Below are 9,945 nucleotides of genomic sequence, written 5' to 3' on the forward strand. Positions count from 1 at the left end.
CTCTGGACAATACCGTGCAACATGTTTAGGACGCTATCATGTGCTCTGATGACCCCCTGTTTCTTTTAGGTCTTTTTCTTTGCTCGACAACTTTAAACAGGTGCGTGCTGCTAGTCGGGTGGCAAGAGTTGTCGGGCAGAGAAGACAGGCCGCTGTCGCATTCGTGGCCGTTGCGTGCCACTCCGAGCTTTTGTCTTTTTAATGTCCTTGCTCAGGTTACCTAATTCGCCTAGCAAGGTGATTATTTATCGTATAGATCAACATAACCCTGTGATTCCCAGCATTGCATGAAATGTGAATAATCTTCGCTTCTGCTCTTTTAACTGTCTGCATTGCCAGCACGCTTGAAGTAATCGTCTTTTTCAGCATACTTATCAACGCAACGACAAAATATCAGCTATCAGAGATGCAGGAGGCCCGTGAAATGATAATCTGGTTCAAAAGCTGCGCCTAACCGCAAAACAGCCTGCCGTAATGTTGCGTTTACAGATTATAGAGCTGTTTTGAATTTCCTGATGCACCTACGTATTTTCACAAGGTTTTGTCGACCTCGGATATTCAAACAATTATAAAAAGAATTTACTCAATTCAGTTACCATGGACTTAATGTCTTTCTAATGAATCTCCCATATATTTACCTTTCGTTGTTCAAAAAACCATTAGTGATGAAATCCTGGAAGTTCATAAATTTTATCCGACGTTTTCAATCATTAACGGGCAAAGGAGATTGGCTGAGGCCTTCCTTACCACCTCCTCCCACTTCTGAAAAAAATGAGAAGGGTTCAACGCCGCTGAACCAGATATGGAGCGAAAGCATTAGCTGCGGGTGACCGAGCGTTCTTCTTACTTTTCTTCTTCTTCTTCTTCTTCTTCTTTTTCTTCTTCTTCTTCTTCTTCTCCTCCTCCTCCTCCTCCTCCTCCTTCGTCTTTTTCTTCTTCTTCTTCGCGCCTGTTGAGGGTCATTCTGGACTGCTGCTACGGACTACGCAACGGGCCGAAACTTGGCCTAATACAATCCACAAACACACGTTTTTCAGCGAATGATCTCGTAAATCTGTCCCGCAGTTGTCTGGAAAACGGCCCGTGTGTGGTGCGGGCAAAACCGGTAAGGCATAGTATATCGGCGCGGCTATTGTATATGAAATGAACGCCGAGGAAAAATTGAACCTGGCGTGTATGACGACATGGTTACAACTTTCCAATGACAAACAGCCCACAATCGCCGAAAACGGAGCTTTTATGATCTTGTACATTGGCCGGAAGGACGAAAATCTAGAGCTGACACCACCGTCCACATCCGTAGTTGGCGATCGCAGAGTCCATAATTTTCACATCATCATCATCATCATCATCGCCAAATTTATTCTCTTATCACCCCCAAATTTACAAGTAATAAATACCTAGTTTGCTGCTGTCCTAGGGCCAAGAGAGAGAGAGAAAGAAAAAGCCAACAATCGAATTTTAGGTAGGAACAAAATTTGTGCGGCGTAACTGTTTCAGCATCCCTTTAATGTTCAAAACATCCATCAGTTGATTCTGCAGACCTCTCTTCGCTCGGATTCTTTCGACGAATCTAACGTCATGGGTTCTGTGAATATTTTCGCGTTATGTTGATGGCAGTCCTGGAGTCGGGAAGGCACCGAAATGACTGTACTGTGAAAGAAACTTCATGGAGCTATCTCGCCGGCGCACAGAAACGAAAAATTTGGATATGGCGAAGCGACATGCAGTTGTGCTCGGCGGTGCCTGCAACTCGCGGTTGCGCTCAATTTAAAGCTGGCAAGAAAAGATGTCCGTTAAGGATCAAAATGCAACTATAACAAAATAGAGCAAGTGGCTGAATTCACGCGTTGCTGCGATCGTACGAAATAAATCTGGGCGCACGCCGTTACACAGAAAGTAATACGGCCGCGTCTTGGAGTCATTGACCGCTAACAACCAAATATGCACGAAATTTCGAGGTAATAGTCAACCGCAAAGGTTGAAGAGAGGCTTGTGTAAAAACAGCGGACGCCGGTTCAAACTGAAAACGACGAAGTTGAAGTTTGGGTATTGCGAGGACGCGGCAGGCAGTCACTTATTTTTTTTTCAACAACATTTTTCACCAGAACTGATTCCTAATTCATAATTTATATATAATACAGCCTACGTTCGGACCAAGTAATCATTTTTTGTGTATGACCTAAACCCCAACCAATCCGCTGTTGTGGGTACGTGCTTGAAAAGTCAGATCGGAACGTTATAGTGCTAATTTACAAACTTCGATCAGTATTTTTTTTTCTTTTATTCCGTTCTACGATCTTGAATTATAGTTTTTTTTAGCTGATAATTGATTTGTTACAGTAATGCAGTATACGCAGAACATTCGGCTCTCCACACTGAACCCTGGGAAATCTCCGCTCGTGGGTATGTGCCATTTACCAAGGAAGAAGAAGAAAAAGAAGACGAATGCTTTAGCGGCGGTGCGTTGCTGTGTTTCCGCCTTGTCTGACGAGCGCCATGGCTACGAAGAAGCTAGGAAATCAGCACATTCAAGTTCTTGTCTGGTGGCAGCCCCGGAACACACTGGAGATGAGCGGCTAGACAAGCGCGGTCGAGGTGGTCGTGGACCAGAGAGAGATCCCTGTAAATGACAGCGTCATTCCGGAGCGTTCTATCCGCAAGTAATTCACTTTTGACAAGGTGTTTGGACCCGAAGCAAAGCAGATCGACGTGTACCGGGCAGTCATGGCGCCCACCATAGCCCAGGTCATGATGGGCTACAACTGCACTGTGTTCGCGTATGACCAAATGCGCACCGGCTACACCGTCGCCGTGAAGGATGAACGATCAAACGTGCATCTGTGGTGGGCTAATGGCCAGATGGCCGGGACCATTCCCCCACTCGGCATCAGATCTTCGAAAAGCTCCAATCAGAAGACCTCGAGTCCACTATCGAGGTCTCCTTCCTCGAGTTGTACAGCGAGGAGGTTTTCGATCTGCTGAGTACACACGAGGACACGCCGATGCTCAAGATTTACGAGGACTCTACTAGAAAAGGATCCATGATAATACAAGGCCTTGAAGAGATCACTGTGCGCAACCGTCAAGAGGTTCCTGAGATGGGTGCAACTAAGCGCCAGACTGCGGCCACACTGCTCAACGAAGCATCGTCACGCAGTCACGCCGTCTTGTCAGTCACTGTCCGCATCCGTGAAATGACTGATGATTGTGATGAGCTGGTCAAAACTGGACAGCTCAACCTGGCTGATTCTGTGGGCCGTGAGAACATAGACTGCTCTAGCGCTGCTGACCGAGGAGCAAGTGAAGCAGGGAACGGCGACCAATCTCTGCTTACTTTGGGCCGTGTCAGAACTGCTTTGGTGGAGAAGTCAGCACGTGCACGTGCCTTAGAAGGGAAGCAATCTGACGTGTCTGCTGAAGGACTCCTTAGGTGGTCGCACCAAGACTTCCATCACTGCTACCATCTCACCCTTGAGAGTTGTAGACACGACGGAACGGCACCTATCAACTGCTGCCCTGCTCCATGCAGGACACGGATATGAGCTTGGATGCAACTGAGCAGGTGCAGTCTAAGGCATCGATTGAGAGAGGCAGGCTGCTCTTGTTCGCGTCAGGAAGCTGCAATCACTACAGATGCCGAGGAGCTTGTGTGAGTTGCCAAGACTACAATGGGCGACGTTGACCTGCTGTATCAGAAGCTTCAGCGAACATCTGTCTTCGATCTGACCAACAAGGAAAGACAGTCTGGATTCGTGGAGAACTCTAAGGATTGCTTCAGCCAGGTTGAGACTAATTTAATAATCAGTAATTATTGCACTGTATAATCGTTTTGATCGAATCCACGTATGTGTGCCTTTGATGCCTATATTTCTTGTATAGAATATAAGATGTACCCTCTCTGCTCTGTGACGCCCAAACCGGGCCCTGAGGGTACTTAAAATAAACTGCACTGAACAGGTCGCAACTCGGCGCCATTTCTTAGAGGCGTTGGATGATCATTTGCCACCATCTGTAGCTGATTTGAGGTACTGCTGTTGTGGCATATACATTTCGAAAGCCAAGGAATTTGTTGAAGAAGGTGCTGCAGCCAACATGTGCACCCATTGCTAGAGCCTGGACTGTGGACAATACCATGCAACATGTTTAGGACGCTATCATGCGCTCTGATGACCCTCTGTTTCGTTTTGGTCTTTTTCTTTGCTTGACAACTTTAAACAGCTGCGTGCTGCGTTCGAGTCAGGCGGCAAGAGGTGTCCTGCAGAGAAGATGGGCTGCTATCTCATTCGTGGCGGTTACGCGCGACTCCAAGATTTTGTCTTTTCAATGTCCTGGCCCAGTTTACCTAATTCGTCTAGAAAGGTGATTATTTATACGTGTAGGTGATTTTAACCCTGTGATTCCCAGCCTTCCATGAAATGTTGATAATATTTGTTTCTGCTCCTATAACTGTCTGCATTGCCAGCATGCTAGAAGTAATCGTCTTTTTCAGCACACTTATCAACGCAACGGCAAAGTGTCAGCTGTCAGAGATTCAGGCGTCCCGTGAAAAGATAATCTCGTGCGAAAGCTGCCCGTAAGTACAAAACAGCCTAAACATTAGTGGCCGTAATGCTGCGCGTTTACTCATTATGGAGCATTTTTTGAATTTCCTGATTGCGCCTGCGTATTTTCACATGGTTTTGTGGCCCTCGCGTATACAAATAATTATAAAAACAATTTACTCAATTCTGTTCCCATGGGCTTAATATCTTCCTAATGTATCTCCCAGATGTTTACCGTTCGATGATCAAGGGACTATTAGCGATGAAATCTGGGAAGTTCATAACTTTTATCCGTCGTTTTCGATCATTAACGGTCAAAGGAGATGCGTTGAGGCCTTCCTTTCTGCCTTCTCCCAATTCCGAAAAAAAAATGAAAAGAGGGAGGGGTGAAATTTATAAACACATCGTTCTTTCAGTGGAGGATCTCGCAAATCCGTCCCTCACTTGACAGGAAAATAGCCCGCCACAGAGTGGTGCGGGCACGAAGCAGTTACTATACGGCGCATGCATTCGAAGCGCCCGTATGCGGCGCGTTTTCTTTTTTTTTTTTGCCCAGCTTTTTGTCTGCTATCAAAGCGTGCGTCAGTGCGGACAGAATGTGGCGCACTGACTTTTCCGCATCTCGCTTTAGATGCGTACGTGTGCACCCCACAAATTCATCGTCGAATCAAGCGGCGTGGTTTATGTTATGAACATTTTCTCAGCTCTTGCCGATGTTCATAGGTTGTGCTGTTCCTCTTGGGAGTTTACCTTTTTTTTTCCAACATAGGTCACAGTGCTGTGCAGTTCTTATTAAATAATTCTCTTTTCCACAAGTTTCGCAAGACGCACGGACGTTCGTGAGGTGGACGGGCGTTCTACATGTGGTTACGACGCCGCGATGAAGGCAGCGAAAGTTGGCCACGGAAATACGACTACCACCCCGCCGATAGCACGCAGAAAAAATAGATGTAACCCCTCGGGTGACCTCAGCAACGAGTTGTCCAGGGAGAACGACTGAACAGTATACGGTGGGTGAGACTGGGTGACCGCTTTCTGGTAAACAACCTACCCCATTTTTTTATTTTGTTTTTCATCGCGTCCAACTAGCTCAGAGAAAGCACTGCGATTTTGACAGTGCTTTTCGTTCCAGGCACCTACGGTTCTTCTGTCCGAGTTATCGTTTCCATTTCCAGAACCGTCTGCTTCTCAACTGCACTACCGTATTTTTGATGTACGCGAATTAGTGGGTGAATAACTGCGTATTACGGACGTGAACACAGTTTCGCTTCATAGGCGTCTTTGCACGCAGCAACGCCATGTATCACTCACTGAGATTCCTAGTCTACTGACGGCATCACTCGTATCCTCTGCCCGCAGTAAGAGCCTGATAGAGAAGGTTGCGCGCGATTACGGAAGATGCCGCTGTAAGCAGAGCAGGCGCTGCTGGCTGCCGAAGTGGTCGAGCCGCAATCAAATGGAGACGTGTTGTGTTTGGCCTCGGTTTCCTGTCCGGAGTTCGGACACGCGTTCAGCCACGTCTGGCACGGACGACGGCTGTGGCGAGATTCTCTTTCTCTTGATTTTCACTCTTGCATCTGTCTAGCGCTTAATGTCGGGGGTGCGTGCTTAGCTACCACGCGTTACTGTCGCCTCTGATGTGGGAGAATTTTTCGATTCGTGCGCTTTTTGTGCGCTCTTTGGCTGCTTGCAATTCATAACCACAAGCAATTGTGTTTTCTTTGTCAAAATTCAATCTGGTGTTGTAAAATAACCTTCGTTTACCACCTGTGACTTTTGGGGCGACTTTCCTTTCTGACCAAACGAGAATAGCACGTATGATTCCATCTCGTTGCACTGCGACTGCTGAAGCACAGAGAATATGGCAGGGGCGTGCGTTAGCAGAGGAAAAGGGGTTCCCTGTGTTCGTGCGGGAAAAAGAAAGCTAGAGATGGGCAAGACGGCTCACTTTAATGGTTCGCTTGAACGGCTCACTGGCTCACTTACATCTGTACATCTGTAGAGGTGAGTGGGTCGCGCTTAGGAGGGGCAGGATCTTTATATATATATATATATATATATATATATATATATATATATATATATATATATACCGGGTGTCCCAGCTAACTTGAACCAAGGGTTACAAAATAATATATTTGAGGTAGGTCAGTGAAACCAAATGCATACAACTGCCAGCCTGTTTGCGCACTACAGGCAATTTTTTGTTTTGCATTTACTTAATCAGCTAATTAAGTTAATTTCTCTAATTTTTTTATTATCGACTTTGCAGCCTTCCGCTTAGTATTTGCTAGTTAACTGCCGAAGTTTGAAAAATAAGGTAGACGAATTTGCTGCATTGCTTTCCTCTGTTCGACCACATGTTAATATCGGGACTGAATCTTGGCTTCATGAATCCGTTGCAGATATCGAAGTCTTTCCTTGTGGCTATGAAGTTTACCGGTGTGATAGAAACACACATGGTGGTGGTGTTTTTGTCCTTATAGATGAATGCCTTCAGAGTAGTGAGTTACCTAGCTCTTTTGATAATTCTGAATCTGTGTGGTGCAGGATTAGACTTAACCATGGCAGTTACATCGCTATTGGGTCCTTTTACCGGCCTCCTGGTTCTTCTAGTCCAGAATCATTTAGTGAGTTATCAAGCTTTTTAACTACCATAAATAGTGATTATATACTTGGAGGAGACTTTAATATGCCTGCCGTTCACTGGAATAAGGGGAAACCTGTTTTGGCTGATTCGACTACCTTATCTCTAGCTTTTTCAGAGTTTATTACAACTAATGACCTGACCCAATTCGTGACTGAGAGCACCAGACGAGGTCATGATAGTGAGAGTACCTTGGATTTGTTTTTTGCTAACTCTGAGTCATTGATTAAAGATGTAGTTGTCATCCCTGGTATCAGTGACCATGACAGTGTTGTGGCCACGTGCTCTACCACTTCAGTCAGATCTGCCCACAAACATCCCAGGAAAGTGTTTTCTTACGACCGAGGTGATTACACGTCAATTTCAAGAGAACTTTCTAGTTTCTACCCTCTTTTTTATGAAGTCATCCAGTCACTGGATATAGATGGAGCTTGGATTCTTTTCAGAGATAAACTAATGGCTTTAATTGAGCAACACATCCCTTCAAAAATTATTACACGTAGACGCCGGAATGATAAGCCATGGGTGGATAAGAAAATTCGGGCATTAATTAATAAGAAACGCCGTCTGTATGCCACATATATAAGAAATCACAAGCAGTCTGTTTTCCAGGAAATGCGCCAGATAAGCTACAAAATTAAGCAAGAAATAAAAGTAAATAAACATATTTATATTTCATCGCTTGATACAAGGTTAAGAGAAAATCTAAAAGAATTTTGGAAATTTATTAAAATCAATAGTAAAGAGGTGACCTCTGTCCCTACTTTGTTAGTTGACGAGAAGACAGTGTCCGACGATTATGAGAAGGCCTGCTGTTTCAATTTTTATTTTCAATCCGTCTTTACTGCCGCATTCTCTGGTGAATTGCCTGAAGCACAAGAAAAAGCCTACGAGGACATGCCCGCGGTTACTGTCACATATAACGGTGTCCTCAAGTTACTTTCTAGCCTAAAAAACAAATCAGCCAGTGGGCCTGATGCCATCCCGTCGCATGTATTGAAAGCTTGCTCACAAGAAATTGCGCATTTCTTAGTAGCCTTGTTTAATAAATCACTATACAGCATTTCTTTACCTGCAGACTGGAAGGCAGCAAATGTCATCCCAGTCCACAAAAGTGGTCCCAAAAAGGCATTGCAAAACTACAGACCAATCTCTCTTACATGCATATGCTGCAAAACTATAGAACACATTATTTACAGTTCTGTGATGAAACATCTCCAAAACAATAATTTCTTCTCAAATGCTCAACACGGCTTCAGGCCTGGCTTGTCGTGCACGACTCAACTGGTAGAATTTTCTCATGATCTCTTTCATTATTTTGATCTTGGTTTTCAGGTAGACTGCATCTTTTTGGATTTCCGCAAAGCCTTTGATACCGTTCCTCATGCTTTATTGTTATATAAATTATCTTCTCTCTGTATACACCCTGAAGTAGTAGACTGGATTAGAGGTTACTTATCTGGGCGAACTCAAAATGTTGTAATCAATGGTACTAATTCAACGAATGTCACCGTAACCTCTGGCGTGCCCCAAGGGTCTGTCTTGGGGCCTTTGCTATTTCTAGTCTTTATAAATGACATTGTTGAAGGGCTTGAATGTAAAGTGAGATTATATGCTGACGATTGTGCCATTTACAGGAATATACGAAATGATCTTGATGTAAGTAGTATACAGAGTGATCTGAACAAAATTCATTGTTGGTGCACTAAATGGGGCATGTCTTTGAACACTGCTAAATGCCAGTATGTGTCATTTTCCCGTAAACGTCTTCCCGTGAGATCAGTCTATAATTTGGACGGGCTACCACTTGAAAAGGTCCAACATTACAAGTATCTAGGGGTCTATTTTTCAGAAAATTTGACATGGAACCGACACATAGAATATTTAACCTTAAAGTCATCTAGAACGCTAAATCTCATTAGACGAAATTTTTATAAAGCCCCCACAAAAGTAAAAGAACAGCTATACGTAACTAACGTCCGTCCTATACTCGAGTATGCTTGTGCGGCATGGGACCCTCAAAGCTCTTACCTTGTGGAAAAACTTGAACGCATCCAAAACCGCGCTGCCAGGTTTGTTTCCGGCAACTATAACTTCCGTAGTAGCATCACATTAATTAAAGAAAACCTTAGATGGAAAACATTGGCTCACCGGAGACTAACCGCAAAATTAGAACTTTTTTACCAAATATACTCTGATCTTACGGGAATAAACAAGAGCTTGTACATTCTACCTCCACATTTTATCTCTGAACGCCGCGACCATAAGCTGAAAGTTCTTGTAACGCGATGTCGAACTGATGTGTCCGTAATTCCTTTTTTCCTCACACTTCTTCACTTTGGAATAGTCTTCCTAAGAGCATAGCACAATGTAAAACAGGTAAACATTTTCAGTCTTTCCTGGCGTCCAATTTGTCGTAGTAGCTTTCCACCCTTTTAAACCTGTTTCTCGCACTCACATTTTCAGTGTTGTTCTTTTTATTGTTAAACAAATGTGCTTTACTGTATACTTTCAGTATTGTAACATGCTCATTTTAGGTATTTTTTTCCGTTATTGCCCCCCCTGCTATAATGCCCCTGGGCGCTGCAGGTACTTGTATAAATAAATAAATAAATAAATAAATAAATAAATAAATAAATAAATAAATAAATAAATAAAAGACCAAACATGTGAATTGGAAAGTTGTAGAGCACCTTCAGAAACCCCCATTCCATTAACTGCGATAAAGAAAGTCTCAAGTGCATCTTTTTTTCC

The sequence above is a fragment of the Amblyomma maculatum genome, chromosome 1 (genome assembly GCF_055883805.1).
Source record: "Amblyomma maculatum isolate TAMU_Amacu chromosome 1, ASM5588380v1, whole genome shotgun sequence".
Taxonomy (NCBI): Eukaryota; Metazoa; Arthropoda; class Arachnida; order Ixodida; family Ixodidae; genus Amblyomma; species Amblyomma maculatum.